This window comes from Solea senegalensis, linkage group LG4 (assembly GCF_019176455.1).
Source record: "Solea senegalensis isolate Sse05_10M linkage group LG4, IFAPA_SoseM_1, whole genome shotgun sequence".
In the NCBI taxonomy this organism is placed as follows: domain Eukaryota; kingdom Metazoa; phylum Chordata; class Actinopteri; order Pleuronectiformes; family Soleidae; genus Solea; species Solea senegalensis.
Genome location: NC_058024.1, coordinates 22,672,007 through 22,693,235, shown reverse-complemented (window position 1 = coordinate 22,693,235; position 21,229 = coordinate 22,672,007). Strand labels below are relative to the sequence as shown.

General features: G+C 40.0%; 1 protein-coding gene across 1 annotated transcript in view; it reads left to right on the top strand.

Moving 5' to 3' along the window:
• Positions 1 to 2,470: 2,470 nt before the first annotated feature.
• The window catches only part of foxj3 (forkhead box J3), a 77,720-nt gene continuing 58,961 nt past the window's right edge, over positions 2,471 to 21,229 (top strand). Inside the window, exon 1 of the mRNA XM_044024492.1 lies at positions 2,471 to 2,729. The gene's annotated coding sequence lies outside the window, so the exon portion shown is untranslated. The remainder of the gene's footprint in view (positions 2,730 to 21,229) is intronic.

Below are 21,229 nucleotides of genomic sequence, written 5' to 3'. Positions count from 1 at the left end.
AGTTTCTTTTGTCTTTACAACGAGAGAAGAAAACCATCAGCGCCCCCAGTGGCCGTAATTGGCACTACCATTAAAATACATACAATACAAATTTCCCTGTGATTCTTCAGAAGAATTACTTCTCCTTCAGAAGTAATGGGATTTGAATCATCAGTCTTAGAACAGAACTTGATATAACAACAATAATAATATTTTTGTTGTATACTATGTATAAAATACAATCTGGTATTCTGCTTCTGAATTCACATTGCACCTTTTATAATCTGCACCAGCGGTGGAAAGAGAACAGAAATATTCTACTCGCGTAAAAGTACCACTATTTTGATAAAGTTTGACTTAAGTACAAGTGAAAGTACTAGTCTAATTGTCTAAAATGTACTCAATTTTAAGGAAGAAACTTTAATTTACAAATTAAAGTGCTAACTTAATGACTTAATTCTCAGTAACGGTACAGTACTTACGAAAAACATACTTAAGTGAAATGAAAATTACACATTTAAAAAAATACTTTCAAAAGAACAAAACACAAGAAACATACAATAACGCAATGGCTGATTATTAATTATTAATTGGCCAATTATTACAAATTATGCACTTTTTATGATGATGTTATTGTATATAATTGTGGACATAATATGAAGATTGGAGAGATGGACCATTATTGTTGTTACTGATGTTAAGCTATTGCATTGTTGTATTATTTGTTATCATTTAACTATATATTTTCATATATACTGTATCATCAGATGCACTGTTTCTATAAAAAAATCCATATTGCTTTTACTTATGTTAACTAATGTTTATACCAGTATGTTGGGCTGTGAGAAATGAGATTTCATTTCCATGTAGTTTCTATAGCCATCCATCCATTTTTAATAATTAAAAAAAAACAAAAAACAAACAGTCAGTCACTGCGACCAACCTGCAAGAGGCGCTGTTGCACCGCTGAATAGATAATCACATTACCTCTCTGTCATGATTATGAGGCATTCTCAGTTCATGGACGTTTTATTGACATGTAATGTAGCCTGTGTTAGGCTCAGTAAGACAACACTGCAATAAACATCTTTTCAATTAAGATACAAGATAAATAGATTTGACCCTTGATTTAATAAACCAGTGCAAACCTGAATCACTCTGTTATAAATAACTCTTTCTCTAACTCTTTTCTATTTTTATTTTCCTTCTATTATTGATATGTCACAGCAAATTCTCTAGTATTGTGTAAACTTTACTTGGCAATAAACCTGATTCTGATGCTGAAGTCCTGTGAGTCAGTGTAATAATTGTTTAAAATAGATGGACAATTGGAATTAATTAAAAAAAAATAAAAATCAGAGGTGGACGTTACAAAGACAGTATTGCTAGGTGCTCAGAACTATTAAAAGGGATGTGTGAGGTTTTTATATGGAACCTTTTAACATTACCTGCTGTGAGTGGAGAGAAATGACCTACATTGTTAAAACCATAAAGCACAGCCATTTTAAAACTTCAGCAATAACATCTTCCTGCACCTCTAAGAGTGTGTAACATTGTAAAGAAAAAAAAGAAAAAGAAAGAAATAGGTTAAACATCCTTGACGGTACATTTTAAATCATATTTGTTAGAACAATATGTAATATAAGAAACCATGAATTCAGTGCACTACTCACATAATAGACTGATGATAAATATTATGATATAGTACACACACACATACATACACATATAAACTATCAGAAAGTAAATATAAAACATAATTTAACTTAAGTGGTTTACACACTTTAACTTAAAGGGCTGTCTCATCCATTTTTTTTACCTGGTGAAATTAAGTATTGTTTTTTTCTATTATAAATTATAATTTTCTATTAAATAATTGTACTATTTTTTACTCATAAGACTTAACAGAAACACAGTAAACAGTGTGTGTGTGTGTGTGTGTGTTTACTGTTCTTTGAAGGAAGAAACTCTGACATCAATTTTTTGTCAATTTTATTGATTTTTTTTCCCCAATCCCAACTTCCTCTGTTGTTGTAGGAATGAGACATACGTCTCAGATTCACTGTCTCGTGATCAAATAACACATTTATCTCTGCAAATTAGTAAAAAAAAAACTGAAAAATATGGATGTGGGAAGGATGTGGGACAAAAAGGTAACTTTTCATCAGTGGTATTACACGTAGATTTAGTCCAGGTTTATTCTTCATCTTACAATCATGATGTGACGAGTTTGTAAATACTGCAAAGAACTAAATGTGTTGATGCAGTGACTGAAGAGTTCAGGTGTGGGTGCACTCACTGGTCTTCCATAGTCAGGCTCGTGCGTTTGAGCGCGCGCTAGTTTCTGTGGCGGCAGAGGTGGTGAGACAGAGGAGGGAGGGGGGAACCTACAGAGAGTCGTCGTCGTTGTCGTCGTATGGGAAAGTAGTTCCGGGCAGTTTTAACCAAACGCGGGGAGGGGGAGGAGTGGGGAAGACTCCCGGATGTTGGCACGGCCGCCGAGAGAAAGGCGAACGAAAGAAGGCGGAGAGGAGCAGAGTAGGGACGCCACAGCACCGCGGGTTCACCGGCGAAGCTACGGCCAGCGCGGCTTTTTGCACCACAGGACGATAGCGTCAAGAGCGAAAGACACTCCCGTGGGGCTCCTGCTGGCTGAAGAAGAGAAGGTGGAAGGAAGGGGAGGGGGCAGTTACTCTGAAACTACCGTGAGGATTTACAGGGAGCCACCGTCACAGCAGCTTTCACCCAGAGTAAGTGAGCTACACGGGCATGGAAGTTGAACTAAGGCCCACGAAATGGACGACTTTGACGGGGAAGTGAGCTGCAGTGAAGTTGTGGGGATTGCGCCCCGCGAAAAGGCCCTGACACAGAGTGACGGGGCGTGCGGGGACATATTTTTTGCTTCCCGGAGAAGCAGTCAGTGTTGCCCTGTGGTCAGTGTTAGTCCACCCCGGGCGTGTTGCTGTAACTCTCCAAGTTGACAGCTCCCGTGTTAGCCTGCTAGCTCCGCCGTGCAACCGGTGACAAGTGACAGGGCAACTTTGACAGCTAGCTAACCAGTTTTAGTAGCCAGCTAACTTTAGCAGAGCTCTGCTGGCGCTCTCTCCTGGGCCAGGACTGGGTCTATGTGTGTGTTTGTCCTCGCGTTAGAGGGATATAATGACATATCCCTGCCCTCCAGCAGCTATCGTTAGCTAGCTGTTTGGTATGGGGAGACGCTGTGTGTCCAGCCTCAAGTGTTTGTGTGTGTGTGTGTGTGTGAGAGAGAGGAGAGAGAGCCCAGTGTAATTTGGCTTTCCGGCGTGCTCTGATGGTATTTGACTCTCAGCTGTTGCAGCGTGTTTTCTTGTCTGTCAGTCGTCTGTTTCTCAGGCGGCTTTTAAATCCCTCCAGAAAAAAACAAAAAAAAAAAACCCCGATCCTCGTGTATGTATAAGCGGGAAAGCAGTATGTGACAGGGCGCATGTCTGTCATGTGGCTGGAAAATCAACAAGTGCAACGCATGCTTCAGGTCCATTTAATGCCACAGACCTTGATCTCGGGGCTGTCAACTGCCTCTGCTGGTTTATATCCGTACGGTTTGTTGTCCTTAGATGCCTCAGACAGTGAAGCAGTTAAAATGTCTATGCATGGCACCTCTGAAGACACGCTCCTCTCTATGCTTTGATGTTAAACCATTTGGTGTGTGATCGCATATTTAAGACACACTAATTGCCGATGTCAAATGCTGTGACATTTTTCGTGCAATTGCAAACAAAGCAGTGCCTTGCGATGGATGACTGAAGTCAATTTGCCTCGCTGTCAACTTGTGCATTTTTTTTATCAATGAAGACACGGGCATTTTTTAATTATATGTAACGAGGTGCCAAATAGTATTCATCGTATATGCCCAATCTGCAGAAAAAGACTATGACTAAAACAAAACACCAAATTCCCCACCCGACCAGACCTTATGCTCCAACCAACAAAATGCCCACAGCGTTAGTCAGCACCCACGATCAAAGGTCAGGTTTGCTTCTTAATCAGCCATCCTTTAAATAGCAGACCTTCAGTAAGCTTGTTGGACATGGTGCTTAAAGTATGATGAGTACAAGTTTAATATAGCATAATGTCTCAATCTCTGTATTTTCTCTTATTCTACAAATGATCCACTGTACATTGTTCCAAGAAAAGATGATGCATGGGTTTCATGTGCGGTTAAAGTTGAATTGCATTTTATTGTGGTTTCTCAGCTGCAGCTGCTTGGTCTTAGACAGGTTTCACCCCCCTTGCATTACAGATTTCTTTGAATGCCTTTTCTATTCACAAAATTGACATGCAACTGAAAGACACTTTTCTGTTGTTTGCTGACTGTTGAAGAATAGAATTGGAGTGGAGCGGATTCATGCATTGTACACTTCAAAAATATGAATCGCAGCACATGTAATTTCTTTTTTTTCCTAAAGGCCTCCTCAAAAATCAGTTTTTGCTCATCACTGAAGATGTTGCTCAGGCTCAGACTTAACTGCTCGTTTACACTGTCAAGTGTGTTTGTAATAGTTGACATTTTTAGTGAAATGATAATTTTTTTGTCTCAAATCACATATAAATGGCACATCTGTGTATACTCACAGTTACCGTTTAAAAGTGTCAATGGGATTGTGTGATACAGCACTGCACTAATGGAGCTTTCAGCCATCAGTGATCTTTGAACATGCATTGCCTAATAACAAGACACCCCTCTCTTTCATCCTTGATTTCGCTTTCTCTCTCTCCCCCTCCATCTTTCAGGACAAAGAATATGCTATGTAATAAATATTGACATCATTGGGTCATAGATAATGTTCATCTAGGGGGCTATCATTTAATAGATTGAATGAAATAATGACAGGATGTGGTGTTGATTTGGCTGGATGTCAGGGTCAGTCAGCATTAGTACAGTGAATTCAGAATGGGTATCTACTGTTTCAATACCAGCACCTCATTTGAAATTCTGAATGTAGCCCCGTGCCTAGCCCAGTCTCACTGAAAGGCTTTTTAATTTCTCCCCTTGAAGTGATTATTCAAATAACCTTCCTTGAGATGCAGTTATCAGGATCGTGGAGGTAGACGAGCCTCTGGCAGCACAAAATGCCCATCCCAGCCCCCCCCCCACAATAACCACTATGTGTAGTTGGACAGCAACCAACAGGTACCCTCTGTAGCAACCCTTATTATACCGCTACATCTTCCCCCTCAGGCTGAAAACCTATTGTATTAGCCGATTGGCAGGTGGCAATTTATTCATGAGGATGGCTGATATTTTTTGGCATGATGTAGTAGTGATGCTGTTGGTCAAAGGACCCTTTTTAGGTTTTTAAAATTAGTTTTTTTGGTCTGAATCCAAACTGGGCTTATTTCAGTCTTGTCTCTGCTCATGAATGTGAAGTTATTTTATTTGATAACTGTTGTTTTTTTTTCTCTTTGCTTCATCACCTATCATCTCGTCCTTCAGTGAGTTTTTCACCTTGGATGAGTAAAAAAACCAGGATCTTCCTTTTCTTTTTAACAGCTGTTTCCTCTGTGTGCAGTCTAGGCTGTCCTCTAATGCCAAATACATTCACAGATTTGTTAGATATTTCTAGACATTCTTATATCCAGTGTGAAGTTTTGCTCTCTCGGTTGTGCTGGTGAGGAGGACTGGCTCAGTCTTCATTAGCAACTCTGTGCATCACTAGAATGCTGATGAGCTATGAAGCCATTCATCTGCTGGAAATGCCTCCCTGATTCCAATTTGAATCTTGTTTGCAGTCACATTGTGTGAGCCCACTCTTCTCCATGTTAAAGAACTCTCTTTATGTGAGACATCAGAGGGGGATAATTGCTTTTAAGTGAACCTCATTTAGTGCTGGCCAGAGCAATTACTGTAACTGCAGTTGTAGCATTTTTGGGGCCTGGAGCAGCTGTCATTGAGTCTCTGTAGCTTAGATATCAAATGGTAAATAGAATGACATTGGCATGGCATCTTGGGAATGACAGATCCTTAGATGGATTTTAATTAGTTTTTGCAGGTTTTTGTGTGGCTCTTTTTTCATCGAAAGAACAAGATAATTAAAAATGACAATAAAGGCATTATTTTATTTTTATTGAAAATATGTTTTTCACAAGGTGCTGCAAGGTGAAAAAAAAGCCAGTACTGTCTCTGATGGCAAAACCCCTCTGGGCTTGAGGGAGATGTTTTATCATTAATGTTATTCAGGAGCCAAATTTTGAGTTTTGCTCAGCTGGGTGCTTTAATCTATTTTTGCTGTAAATTAATGAATTTTTAAAGAGCCCCTCGCTGTATATGGGGTGGATGAGGGAATGCAGCAGTGGTTCAGTTTTCAAACGAGCCTCTATTCCACCGCCACCCCCACCCCTTCACCACCAACCCTCCTCACGGGATGGAGAGAGCGAATTTACTGAAGCACTTCACTTTCATTTTTTATTCATCCAGCAATTCACTGCCTGGCTCTCCTCTTCCCACCTCCTCCCAGTCTATTGAGTTGAATCTGTCAGTGAACTTGTCTGTATATGCACCAATTCATGTCCTGGGTTTGTATGTGGACACAAATCTGTGAGGGAAGCATGTGATGGTTACTTCAAGTGGGTTTGTTGGCTAATATCGGTGGCACATTTGCTCAGGTGCTCAGGCCCTTCTCTTTGCAGGGGAACTACTGTAACTAACTACCCACAATCACGTCTACTGGGTAAGTTTACAAAGTGTGTGTGTGTGTGCGTGTGGGGTGGTAGGGGAAGTGGAGGTTGGCCACTCCTGCAGTTCATGGCAGTTTGTGTGAGTCATTCCAGCCTTGTGGTATCAGAAAGACCAATAAATTCTGTGGTAAGTCCATTATAAATGTTTGTTTCCTGTGCTTGCATTCAAGTCTAATAAGAACTACATGAAGAGAAGTGTTTGTTTTTTTTAAAGATTTTTTTTCACAATATGTGAAAAGAAATTGGCTCCGTTAAAGAGGAGTTAATGTGTTTAATAACATGTAAACAAAACATTTCAGAAAACACAGTGTTCACAGAAGCGGTCATTTGACATTTATGTATGCAAGTACTAATGAATAGCCAAGTCCTGAATGAAAAAGACTGACTTGACTCCTCTGTGCCTTGAAGGATTTAATAATTCATTATGTTGTATACTTTTTGTCTTTGAGTTTTGATAGGCCTTTAGTATCACTATATTTTGCCTGAGCTTTTTTGTCGTTTACTCAGGAGAAGCGATTGATATGCTTATTCTGTATGATTCACACTCTTAGGAGACATTAGCGCTGTGTGCAGGAAGATGAACTTGCTAAGCTGACACAGCTTAACTAATAAGAATGGGGCTTTCATCGTTGTATTTGGTTTCTGATTTAATCATGACAGTGTCTCCGGTAGCTGATATCAAATTCACTTTCAGGTTAAATGACAGTTAAGGCGGGTGTATTGCAGCAGAGGCAGGGACTTCTCTTTTAACCGGGAACATTTTAAATGTAAAAACAGTCCTCATCTGTATTCATGTGTAACCATGTAGGATCTACAATCTCCTCTCTAATCTTATTAATAACTTAATATTGCTAGATGTTATCGTCAGCACTTTCTGTGGGCCGCTTTCATGACATGGCAGCTTATAGATGACAACATGGCAAAGACAAGTGTAGCGTCTACCATAAATCAGACTTGATTGAATATGATAATATCAGTGGTCTGTGAGGAAGCGGTGCCTGTGGCTGCATGTGTACACTTAAACACTGCATGTGGTTAATTTTAAGTTTCTCATAGACAAACTTGAAGTCCCCCAGTGATCATGGTGTTTACATGCAGCATGTATTCACACTTGTTTTTTAATAAGATGCCCACATATGCAGCATCTAAGTCAAATGAAGTGGGGGAAACTACCTAGTGAGTGCGCAGCACAGAGGTGTTGGTGGACACATGAGCATCAGCAGTGATCATTTTACTCAAGTTGAACAAAGCAACACACAAAGCTTTGAATGTGGAATCAAAGCCTTTGTTTTTTTAAGCCAATAAGAGTCCCTTAATCACACCATGTGTTTAGTAAGCTTGAAACACATAGAGAAGTGGTATTTCAACTGCTGTTTGCCATCCACTGAGTCCTGTGTCTGATAAATTGAAAGCTTTCCGGCCCAATTTAGACCTGGTAATAACATCACAGTGATCCAATTGAACATAGTGCTAGGTGTGACTGTTACACCTGGCATGAAAATATGTCCTGGGTGCGTCTCCTGTGGCCAAATATGATTGGCTCTAGTGTCCCCGCCCTTTATTCAATACATGCTGAATTCATGACTGTTTGCAAGAACAAAAGTAATATTTTTAAGGAGTCTGACGGTGCAGATGTGTCCGCTCAGTCAGTACGTTTCTATACACTGTCAAGTGGAACTACTGCTGTAGCTTCAATATGCTATGAAATACTACTACTTCTACTGTCCTTGTCCCACTATAAAAGTACTAGTGGTTGTGCTGCAACAATTAAACAATTAATCAATAATAAAAAACTAAATTAATTAACCAACTATTTTGTGTGTTTTTATAATAATTAAAGCAAGTTCTCTTAATTTGTTTTAGCTTTTTAAACGTGAATATTATTTTCTTGTTTCTTTGCTCCATATAACGTAGAAATCATGCAACAGAATAATTGTGGTTTGTGATATTTTATGGACCAAACAACTAATCAACAGAGTAATCGATTATAGAAATAATCATTAGTTGGATGCATGTAATTTATAAGACTGTTTCAGACTACCACTATAATATTTTTTTCTTCTAAAGCCATGTAAAGCGATTCACTCTTTTAAGGATAAAAAAGTGAATTAACGCTCTACTGGTGCTGAAGAACTTGTAACCATTAAATATGAATTATATGGTTAATATTGTGGTAGTGGCTGCAAATGAATGAATGTCAGTCAGTCATCATCTAACCGCTTTATCCTCCACCAGAGGGTCGCGGGGGGTGCTGTGCCAATCTCAGCTACATCGGGCAATAGGCGGGGTACACCCTGGACAGTTCGCCAGTCCATCGCAGGGCCACACACAACTAGAGACAAACAACCATTCACTCTCACACTCACTCCTACGGTCAATTTAGCGTGTCCAATATACCTAATCCACACATTGCATGTTTTTGGACTGTGGGAGGAAGCCGGAGAACCCGGAGAGAACCCGCGCACACACGGGGAGAACATGCAAACTCCATGCAGAAAGGCCCTTGTTCCAACCGGGGCTCGAACCCGGGTCTTCTCGCTGCAAGGTGCGAGTGCTTATTAGTTTATTTTTTTTTTAAAAACAAAAAAAAAACTGGACAGATTATGTCAGCTGAGGAGGCAGAGTGTGTACTGATGATCGACTGTTTATACATCCTCAGGAATGTGTCCACATGCGTCCTTAAACCACCTCCGAATGTGGTTTCTGTGATCGTGATCTGCGGATGCATTGGGTGTGATTTAGACCAGTGCGTAGCATGATCTGGACGTGGTCCTATCACTCAGGACTCAGGATGTAACGATGCAAATGTGTGATGATTCAAATGGGTATTGTTCATCCAAGTAGAACGGTGTCTGTGAAGGTTGTGAAGAAGGTTTCGTTTCCTTGTCCCTTTATTTTACGATTCAGTTTCACTGTTAATCTTCAACACCTTTAATTAACTTCATTCCCATATCTGAACTTGCTGAGGACAGGGCGTGTTCTAGCGACATCTGACACCTTTCCAGGCTGGCTTTAGCTACTTTTAATGGAAGGTAATGTGGCAACACTGGTGTGAGATGGCTCCATGGTTTTCCTGAGGAAAAAGCAATGCAAATTTTTCATGCTCTCTCAGAAAGCCCAAGCCAAAGGTTTGTTTGATTGAATATATCTTCTGTTTCTATTTCCCCTTAATTTACTTGATTTGAGATTTGTTTTTAACTCAACCTAAAGGTTTATATTGACAGATATTTTCGATATAATTATGTATTATGTATAATTAAAGAACAGGATAGGCTTACTGTGTTAATAAAGTCAGGTAATTATATATCTATATTTATGCACCCTGATTAATAGGCCCTTGGATTAAATGGTGTCAACTTGGTGACTGGGAGGTTAGCTTGCAAAATGACTTAGGAAGGCATGAAAAGTTGAGTGTTTTATAGAATCGTCATTGCAGTATTGAACAATGTTACCACACAGCTTTTCGTCTAATGGGCACTGGTGTTTTAAGAGGTAAGTCCTTCTTTTGAAGGAACTTGCTTGTTCACTGCAGTGGTATCAGTATTTACTAAGGAGGACTGCAGTGCGAGTTACAGTTATGTCAGCTCTCGTGTGTTCATTAGCTGATTTCTGTTTACAGTGTAGCACCGGTGATGAATTTTTTAGTGTCTGAATGACAGTCTGGGAGGAAAGTCAGGGCGGCTCAGGTTTAATTAAGTTCACAGTTTTAAGCCTGCTTAACAAGGTTAAATACTTGAGCTCAGCAGATGTGATTTGTCTCCTTATCCCTCAAGTCCTGCCTGTGCCGACAGTAAAACAAGTTGGGGATGTAGTGTTTTAGGTTCCTAATAAATTCTTTCTTGTACTGTATAGACTCCACTGCAGTCGATAATGTGGAGTGACGATTATTTTGATTGAACAAAAAAATCAGTTCTGGTGACAAATAGCCTACTCCTACATGCACTGTGATTGACAGTTACACAGAGAAGACCTGTCTCATGCAGAGTTCTGCCTGCCTGCCAAAAATGGTAAAATCTCTCTGACTCTGATTATTTTCTTAGTGATGGAGCAGCACTATACTGAAGGGAATGGAATGGAAATAGATATTTTGGAATGAAATTTTTAATTTGAAGGTCAATTTTTAGGTGGACCACCATCGTGTAGGCAATTAGGAGGAAACACGAAATCACAAGAGCGGTGTGTTTCAGCAGTCGTGTGTAGGTTGCTCATACTTCTCATCTCCATTTGCTTTGACGATGTTAATGTGGACTAGTCCTCCTGAAATAGCTTCATGCAAAAGTTGGCGAGTGTGTGTGATGTGTGAGGCTCATGATCAGAAGTGGCGAGTGCCAAGTTTTGCAGATGTGGTGTTGGTGGGGAAGAAGCGGTAGTGGATCTGCAAGACCTGATGATTTGACAGTTTTTCTTCATACCCCCTTACCTATGACCCTCATTATCCACTGCATGCTCAGCAGAATTGCACAATTGCGTGTTGTCGTAATTCTTTTTTCGGTGTGAAACCTCATGAATTAGCCTTAATGTAGTACTTGGAATCTCCATCTGTGATTCAGAAAACCCCTAACAGAGGCCAAGGAATCACTCTGTGGAGTTGGAGGAAATGTTGATCTTTAAGAATAAGGAAGCCCACACAAGTGATGACTCGCTCTTGCCCTATCAATTCCACCCCATCCCTCTGTCTTGCTCTCACACAAAGTCTCTTTCTTGGTTATTGTTGTTTAATTTTGTATATGCACTTCTTTCTTCTTTATCTCTGTCTCCGCACTGTTCTCTCCTGTGCTCTTCACTTAGCAAACAGCACGTCTGTAGAGGATTCAGAAGAATGCATCTTGTTACTCAGATGAGTCATACTTCCTCTGGCCTGCATGCCTCTCCCTCAGGGTGGACGAATGAGAGGGTGGAGAGGTTAGCTGGGGGAGGGGCTCGATGACTGACGAGAGGTGGTCTGTGCCAGTTGACCAATTTCATTTAGAAAGTATAGGTGTGTTGGTCTTAGGACCTGAGACACGCACATGGTTGGTGCCTCGAAATGTGTTTTTTTCCCCTTGGAGGTTGTGCGACTGATGGATTTGACCAGACTGAGTCACCGCTTTCAAAGAGTAACTGTTTGGAAATCTCAGGCCCAGCTTCGACCCCTCAAGTCAACCGAGCTGCCAATGTGCTTTGGTCCTGGGAGTAAAGCCTGGGGCTGTGGCCTATGGCATCTCCAATTTGAGAGATCTGTTTTTGCCTTAGTAAAGGAAATTTACATGGTGGGATGAAAAGACTGTAGGGGAGTTTGCATCTAGTTACAAAGCTGCAACATTGCTCAGGAGACTACAATATGATTTTGTGTGCAGTGTAAATTTATGATGCAGTTAAGTGTCTAATACAAAACGTATCTGGTTTTCTTTAATCCCCTACAGTGATGCATGCAATTTTGCTTATTATTACTATGTACAACAACGTGCATAGAGTTGTAAGCGAGTTTATCTTTATGATACTGATGAAATAGTATTATTAAACCATTAGGCCCTTCATAGCTTTAGCTCTGTCTCTCCCATACCTGCTCATCTTGGTCTCCTGCCAAAATCTATGACTCATAGGAGACTGAGTGACCTACTTTTTAAGTCTTCTAGGAGTGCCAGAAGATCTTTTTTATTTGCACGACAGTACTCTGGGTAAATATAAGTCAATTAAAATACACTTAATGCACCCATTTTTGGATTTAAGCACTAAGGGCTGTGTCAGCACAGCAGCAACCTCAGAGGATTCCCTTCATTATCACAAGGAAAAAGATCTGTTGTAAACAGTTGAGCTTTGATATCTCATTAGAAGCAAGCTGAGTTCAAGGCCACACTGGCTCTTATCAAGCCAATTTAAAACATAACTCATTTAAGTACTCTCAAAATCCTGCAATGTGTGTGTGTTTTTTTATATTGCACATTTGTGGTTCACCCAGGTTGTCAGAGGTTTTTGTTGTACAGGTGAAACATTTATCTACATGAATCGGTGAAAGAAGCCCTAAGGCCTAGTTAGTTTGTTTTAGTAATGATAGAGTTTTGGCTGTACTTTTTAAGTTTGAACAGTATTATTTGTTGGGAGATGAAAGGTTTATCGGCATTCCCAAAAACCTGGTTTCTAGCTTGCTTACCTTTTGGAATAGAAAAAGAAACAAACGGAGGTAGAGGTTGGATGGTTTGGTTACGTTAACTGCTCTTTTTGGTTGTAAAACCTTAAATCGCTAATAGCTGCTGTTTTGATGTGTCGTTCCTCATTGATGTAGAAACAAACTGTGTCATCGCATGCAGTGTCTTAGCTGCTATTTTCCTTTCCACAAGGTTTGGCTGCTTTGATATGTCACTCTAGTTTTAGTTTGATACCTTGTTCTTGGCATGATTTGCCCCACTTGTCCCCACCTCCTGGAAACCCCCCAGCATGCCCGGCCCAGGGTGTGTGTTCAGTCATTTGTTCAGCTTCCTTTAAATGACCTAATATTCCCCGTACAAACTTTAGCTACATTTTGTAAGCTGCTCTGTAAGTCCAGTCAAGGAAAGTCAGAAATGATGCTCTGACTCAAAATTGGAGAAGGTTTTGGTAAGTGTTGGTTGCTGTCGTATGCTTTGCTTCCACAAGGTGAACCACCTTTACCACTGCTCTGGCATTTTGATTTCCCTTTTTGTATTCTCAAGCATTCTACTTTCAGTTAAAAATTGTCCTTGTGCCTTTGTAAAGCCCTAAGAATTAAAGTGTTCAGCCTTAGTTCATGGTCACATAATACTTATTCTCAGCAGTACTGCTACTACAGTATTTTTGTGTTATTGGTTCTGGCTTGAAATGCCATAGCACTAAACATTTGCTTTTGAAAAGACATGCTAACCAATTTTAAAGCTGTTTCAAGCTCACTTTTTATTGTCACATTTTAATTGCATTTCAAGTAGACATGACCAGGTGCTGCAGAATGGACACACAAAATGCCACTCGTTTTTTTCACTGTGTTGAAAATGAAAAAAATGTGGCTGTGGTGGAACATTTCATGTACAGTGTGCAACACAAATGTCTGGGTTTTTTTTAACAGAGGATGTCATGCTGTGCACTGCCACAGACTGTAATGGAAGGACAGGAGAATATGTCACTCATCAGTTGATTGTTTTTGGAAGGTAGACTCCATTAGCAGTGCTCAGAAAACACTAAATGTCGATTATTGGAGAGTATTTCCACTCCATATCAAGATGTTGCCCTTAGGTGTCTTGCTATTCTTATCCTGCTATCACAAGCTTTTTCGTACATCAATGGATCTAATTCATAATTATATCATGAATTAATAGGCTAGTATGTGGCTCGGTTTAAATTAGCTGTGTTGTTGTGTAAGGTAGGACTTGTTTAGCTTGACACAGGTCCCTGTGCCAAAAATGACACCATCACATCTCTTGTGATGAGATATAGTGACAAGAGACAGCAAGGTTCAAAGTATTAGTAAAATGTAAAATGTTTTGTTTTGAGCAAAGTTTGCAGTGAGCCCGTCAACAGTGACTTGACCTCATCATTCTTCAACATAAATGATGTGGTGGTGGATGCTAACTTTAAATATAGTAATAGTAATAAATATAAAGTTATCTTATCCAGAATGTGTCGTCTTCACAGAATAGGCATCTGAAAGTCTTGAAACGAAAATAATTTTGCAGTTCTCATTTTTGATTTCTCCTTATTTTATTTATCTGCTTACTAAGCGGTCAGTGAGTCAGGAACACGGGACTGAGTGCTAGTTTTCTTTGGCTTTATGACGCATTCAATGGATTTCAAGACTTTTCGTCGTGGCAGAAAGCATTTGTTGTTTTTATTTCAAAAGTATCTCAGGATGTTTTGACCTTTACTTCATAGTTTGCAGGTCACCCAGAGTTGGTGCTGCATTAGTAAAGTGAGGGAACAATACAGGTCTGGAGTTTGCATTTGTCTTTCTGCCGTTCTCTTGCACAATGACTCATGTTGCATGGCACATGATGCCCCACTTTCACTAAGTGAGTCATCCCGAACAAAATATCTCATGTGTAGACCTAAATGAAACATGGACTTTTCCCCTTTTTCTGTGGTTCAGGCAAAGTATGTGACATTTACTCATTGCTGACCAAGAGCTGTGCATGAAATGAGTGCTCATTGGAATGAGCAATATGTACATCTTCATAATTGTATCGAGTGATAATGCTCTAGCTACCTTTCCTCAAAAATATTATATTTTATTTTTTATTTTCAAAGAAATAGCCAGGTAGCTCCACCTGTAGAATGTTAAACATCTTGTCATACTCATACTGTCATTCACAGCAGACAATCAGTGTGTCTCAGTTAATGTATCATTTACATTAACACCTTCAGCAGCTTGGTTTTTTTTTTGTGGTGAAACGATCACAAAAAATGTTATGTGTCTCATCCACTGCTTCGGCGTTCAGAATATATGTCTCAACCACAGCTCTCTCTCATCCTCTCTCTCTTCCTTTAGGCATAGCTGTGTAAAGTAGCACTTGTTAAGTTTCAAACATCAAACTGACTCAGTTAGAGGTTTACATGTGTTTAGAGTTATACCAGAATATAAGACCACATTTTCAACTTCCAGCAAAACATAATACCTTTATGTTTGGCTGGAAGTTGAAAATGTGGTTAAATATGATATGTAGCAGAAAAGAACCAGCAAAGATTTGATAAATAAATAAATAAATAAAATAATGACTATAACCATTAATCAAGATGATATAAACAGATATTGGGGTATTCCGGATCTTATGGTGGGATAAATTTTATTAAAACTGAAGTAAACATTCTGTACAACACACACACAAACAAGACAATTGTTAATATTTTTTGAATGCTCACCTGTCTGACAACTGATCTAATTGTAAGGACTGGTTGAGAGACCTTGGCGTACACATAAAAAAAAGACGGTCATCTGTCTTAGATGTGTAATTCCTTGAGGGGTGATGGAGACAGATGGTGACAGTAGCAGTAACTCGTAATCTCACTCTTCTCAGGTGAGCAAGTTTGTTTGAAAATGTGCAGAGAGGGAAGCACTGTGCTGGAAGATGCACTTGTGTTTTTCAATTTATTTTCTGTATATAGATATATTTAAACTGAATACAGAGCAGCGTAAATTCTGTTAGTGGGGGGTGGAACTTTGTGCTACATTGTGTGCGTGTGTGTGTGGCTGCTTTAAGAACCCTGCATTTGTTTGCTGGCTGTGTCTGGGGCCCAAAGTTGAGCTCTTTCTGTCAGATGAGTGAAGCTCTGCAGAGGCAGCCACTGGGAGTTCTGTTTCATCTCCTCTCATACTGCTCTGGAGCAGACATGCAAATACGCTGTAATGAGCGCAGCCTGTGAGGTGGTGGTTGTGTGTGTATGTGTGTGTGTGGTTGAGGGGGGGTTGTGCAAGAATGTGAGGGGATGAACTCAAGAATTTAAAGTGTGAAAAGGAAGGTGGAGGAAAAAAGGTGAGGTGCTGACAGCTGCCAGTTTTTGGGGTTTTGGGACAGCGTTATGTCAAGAGCTTTGGAAATGACAGGAAGTCTTCCATCTCAAATCAAAAATTCATCAGTTCTTTTCCCAGCCCTGTTGAAACGCAGCGATAAAGATGCAAATGGTGCCATGTTAATTAGCTTCATCCTTAACACCAGCAAGATGTGATGTGAAAAAAAATGTTGCATAATCATCAATGTTAGCAGCTGTAATGAGGCTTTTGTATGTGTTCTAGCAGCCTAAAGTGGCTGTTGTTGATGTAATCCTGAGATTTGTGGCTGTCTTGAATTTTACAGTTTACTATAAAGATGCAATGTGTTGCAACAAAACATTGTGAGTGAGAGTACTTTGTGATAAGAGGGATCACTTCACTCGTTTCAAGACATCACACAATTGAAGGAAATTCAGGTTGATTCAGGTTTTTTCCTCCGTGGATTCTTTAATCATCCACAAACTGGGTACTACATATAATGATTTATGAAGGCAGTAAATAGTTTGCTGTGGGTGAGACAACAGATGTGAAGGAATATTTCACCTGTCATCCAAGCGTCAGTCTGTGAAGTGTGCCATAAACCCCATTAGTCTGTGCTGTGCTGTCCAATAGCTGTGAGGATGTGATTTTATTCACTCATAAAGAATTAAATACCCAGTCAATGTTGGGATGCTCTGGCCTCATCCAATAATGTAAAGCACTCAAGACTTTTGATGAGCACTGCAGATCGATCAGAGGTTAACAGCTCCTTCACACAAGCTGAGACCTATAATATGTCATGAGGTCTTTAACTCTCTATATCTATTCAGAGGCCATAATTCTGGGGATTTTCTGCTGATATGCTCCAGGATATAAAAGTGGGGGCCCTGTAGTTTAGTTTCTCCCATATTTCAACAATCATGATGCAAATTATAATAATAATGGATTAAAAAAAAACCTTTGTGTGAGACATCAACAGAGTTTTCATGTTGTGCTTTTTAATGCACTGCTGTGTGAAATGCGTCGAAGAGAGAGACTGAAGGAGATAAGAAAATCATAGCACTACTCGCACTGCTGTAACATTAAACTGGATTTTGATGATGTGATGATCACTGTCAATACTGTAGCTGCATACAAACCATCATGTGAGCCTCGATTAGTGTGACAATATTGTGAAACTGCGGTGGGTCCAAGAATGTCAGCTAAGGAGGTGGTCTCTAACCTGTCCTGATGACAGGTAGCAGTCTTGCAGCTTATAATGTGGCCACACATGTCCTCTCTGAACAGAACTGTACTTAGCATTAGGACTGCAACTAACGATTCTTTTCATAATCGATTTAATCTGTCTTAATCTGAATATTTTCTCGATTCGTCAAGTAAACCTTTGGCCCATAAAATATCAGTGTTTCTCAAACCTAGAAATATTTCTTGTTTTGTACAAAACAAGAAATTTGTTAGAAACCAGAAAAATATTCACATTTAAGAAGCTGAAAAATCGATTCCTTAAAAACTCTCAAACCGATTAATCAGTTGTCAAAATAGTTGACCAGGTCTGAATGAAATCAAAGGTGATTATTAAATCTTCAGTCTATGTCTAAGCTGGACAAAGTTTCCTGTGATAAAGTACCTTAATCCCTGAAAAGTTCTCTGCTGGTGAAAAGACTGACAACAAACATAACTGTTAGTTAAGAGTCCTAATGCAACACACGCCCTCACTTCTTCCCTATGAAATTAGAGTTCCCCCATGGAAAACACCACAGCTAGTTTCACAATCGTAGTACAGTATTTCGGTCTGTTCCTGCCTACTGTCTGACAACACTCTCATTGCATTGGGAGCCTGACAGTCTCTCTCAGACAGGCTCATCATCAGAGGGAGTGCTGGGTGGGGACGTCAGCAGAGTTGCAGGGTGTCTGAGGGAGGCAGCTGTGGCCTCAGTGCTGATCAGTTAACAGACTTTAATAAATGTAATGTTCAGTTATCATGCTATCTCACAGCCCGTTTCCTTATAGTTTCTTACGCTGCACTATACATGGCGTCATGTTATTAGATGCATAACAGTTAATTGATGATTATTATTTTAGTAAAAATCTGCTTTTGCAACTTCGTGTAAATGTGAATTTGATGCGTTTCCCTCTGTGTTGCACTCCTGTACATTGAATACCTTTTGGATTTGGACAGCTGGTCAAACAAATAAGCCAGAAGATGACTCTCTTAGCTGGAGCTTTAAAATATCGTTTTCCTTTTTTATGATGTGGGGGTTCTTTGTTATTTTGTAGCAATATGGCTGTCTCACTTGCCTTCTTTGTATTTGTAAATCATAATGAAAATAAGTTTTGAAAAATCCTACCAAAAACAAACCAGAAATAAATGATGCATATTTTAATCACTGTGGTGGACGTGTCCACCTAAGTTGTTTGTTGCTTTATTTGCTTGCGTCTAACTGCCACATGTGTGTTTAGGCTGAAATAATTCATAAATCATTATTAGCCCTAAAAGCTTTTCTTCAGAGGCACCAGAGGTGTGTCAATATTTTCCACTTACCATCGTCTAGCATTGTCTTGTCAGTGAAGAGGTGGAAACCAAAAACCTGTCTCCAACTGACAAGTTTGCTGTTTGTCCGTGTAACTTCCCCTGATTTTGTGATGATCCCGTGTGTTTTTGTGTAGCAGCTAGTAACCTCGCACTGATCACTCATTTTTTTTCCATTTTATTTTTTTTTGCCAGGAGGTATTTTGACTGCAGAGCTTAAATCAGCAATGGCTCCCGCTGCCTTCCCCACTTATCCACACCCAGATAAATAGCAACATAGTCTCCAGGAAACTGAATTAATTGAAATGATCTGGAACGGAGCAGGGTGAAGTGAACAGGTATAGACACCGACAGCGGTCTGTTCCACATGGACACAAATTCCTTCTCCATCACATAATGCTGTAGACGTGAGCCCTCCATGTCACGTTTTACTAATCAATGTTAAACCAAGAGCCTGAAATATTCTGGACAATTCCCAAGGAATGTATTATTCTGTATAATAGTAGATAATTCCTTGTGATGTAAGACAATAGCTGTTTGCTTTCATACTGTAACAGTATATAGACTGTTTGTCTAGTCAATGATCTCCATGCTACTTGTATTTGGACTATTTTTGAGTGTATGCAAGCTATTGATATTATTTATTTGACACACTGGTTAAGTCTGGAGGTCAAAAACATGACACAAGGAGTGCAGTCTGTGTGGCTACAAGTGTCTTAGCATGTGCTGTCTTGTTGTATAACTTCTATTGCAAGCTGCATCATCGCTCCGGGGGAAAAGGCAGGGATTTATGGCTGCCATTACGGCAGACTTGCATGATACTTACATGTTTTAAATGTTAAAACGCCTGTCTCGGTGGGAGTGGAAGAGTAGACGCGCTGTGTGTTCATCTACAGGTATAGTTTCACACCAGGAGCATTTTAAAGAGGCTGAACAGAGGCGCTGTAAACCAGCGAGCATTAAGAGTCATAGAGCAGCACTTCAACAGGATGCGGAGGCATCCAGCTTCATCACGCTGTAAACTCTTTAATGTGCTGTTAATTATTTCTGAGAGATTGAATATTGATTAAAAAGCAAAATGGTTTTAATTATAACTCCAGCTCCAGTGCCACCCTAAATGAAAATGATTTTAGGCTTTCCATAAGAGGAGCATCGAACCCATCTCCCAAACCTCAAGATATTTCAACTGTGTTTGAATGTACTTTCTGGGTTTGTGAGCGAATGCTCGGCCTCAGTGTAACTGGTGTTGCAGCTCCTTTTCTCAACTCCCGTTTCAGAGCTACAAATGCTGACCCATTGTCGACATTTGATTCTGGTAATTCATGCTTGAATAATTATACCGTGGTTCTTTTTAACACTTCTCTGCTCTTAGAAATCAGGCTCATATATATAGTTGTTTCTGAGTGGGAGGGACATGAGAACATTTACAAAAAAAAGAAAAAAAGAATATGCCGACATTGAATTTCATCTGCATTAAACATTATGGTGTATTTCATGATCATCGCATCAGAAAAAGATGCATGTCACTCTGGGTTCCTAACAGGGCACGACCAGTGGAGTGTTTTGTAATGTCAGTAATTGACTTTTTCAACCTCATTTTAGATACCTTGTAGGATTTCAACCTGTCTCCAAGATTATTTTGATGGTGCATCAACATGGTGAATTTCACCCCTGTCAACGCCTGACCAGGTGTGCATCACTTGCATTGGCAATTTGGCACTATGCAACTTCTGGTTTCGGGTCCGTGCCACAAAAAGAACTGCAACTACTTCCCGACGTTTGTCACCTCACACAAAGCTAGTGGTGCTCTCAGAACTTTGCACAGTTTCGTACTGTATATTTTACAAAGGCTGCCAATTAATTGGCTCAAGTCTTACTTCATTGCTGCCAAGAATGACTCACTAATCTTAGTGAGCATCATCACTTGTGTATGCAGGTGTGTGTTGTTACTGCAAAGTCTTTACTTAGCAACAGCGTAGTAGTTCTTTGTCGACAAACGCACATGTCACTGCGACTTACTGTATATTTTACAACAGTTGTAACAAACACTATCATTTTGGGGAGAACTCAAGTTCTCTTATCCCCACTGCTTGCCTTAGAAAGTGGCTCAATATTTAACATCGACATTGACCTGGATATAGTGAATGCAGATGAACATATGCCCTCAAGATCATCACCAAAAATGCTCGGCCAGCCAGTGCCTTAAGTGGTCTATTTGTGATTCAGCAGCAGGATCTTGTTGGCTGCCAGGCTGGCATGGAGTCAACCTCCCGGGGGGATGTGTGTTAATGTTGGCCAGGGTAATTGGGTTCGCATGGTTGGTGTCAGGGCCCCCCTTCCACCTCCAAGACAAAGGCCACCTCCCAGGCAAGCTGTTAGGGATAGCGAGACAAACCCCTCGCTATCACTGCTCTGATTCACTCTTTATTCACTTACTCTCAAATCTCCTTCTTTTTTTTTTCAAGATTGAACAAGGGGCTGAGAGCCTTGTGTTTGTGCCCCTCAAACATCCTGTCCCCCTTTTTCTTAGCCCTTTTATATAAAGTAAATAGTGTTGC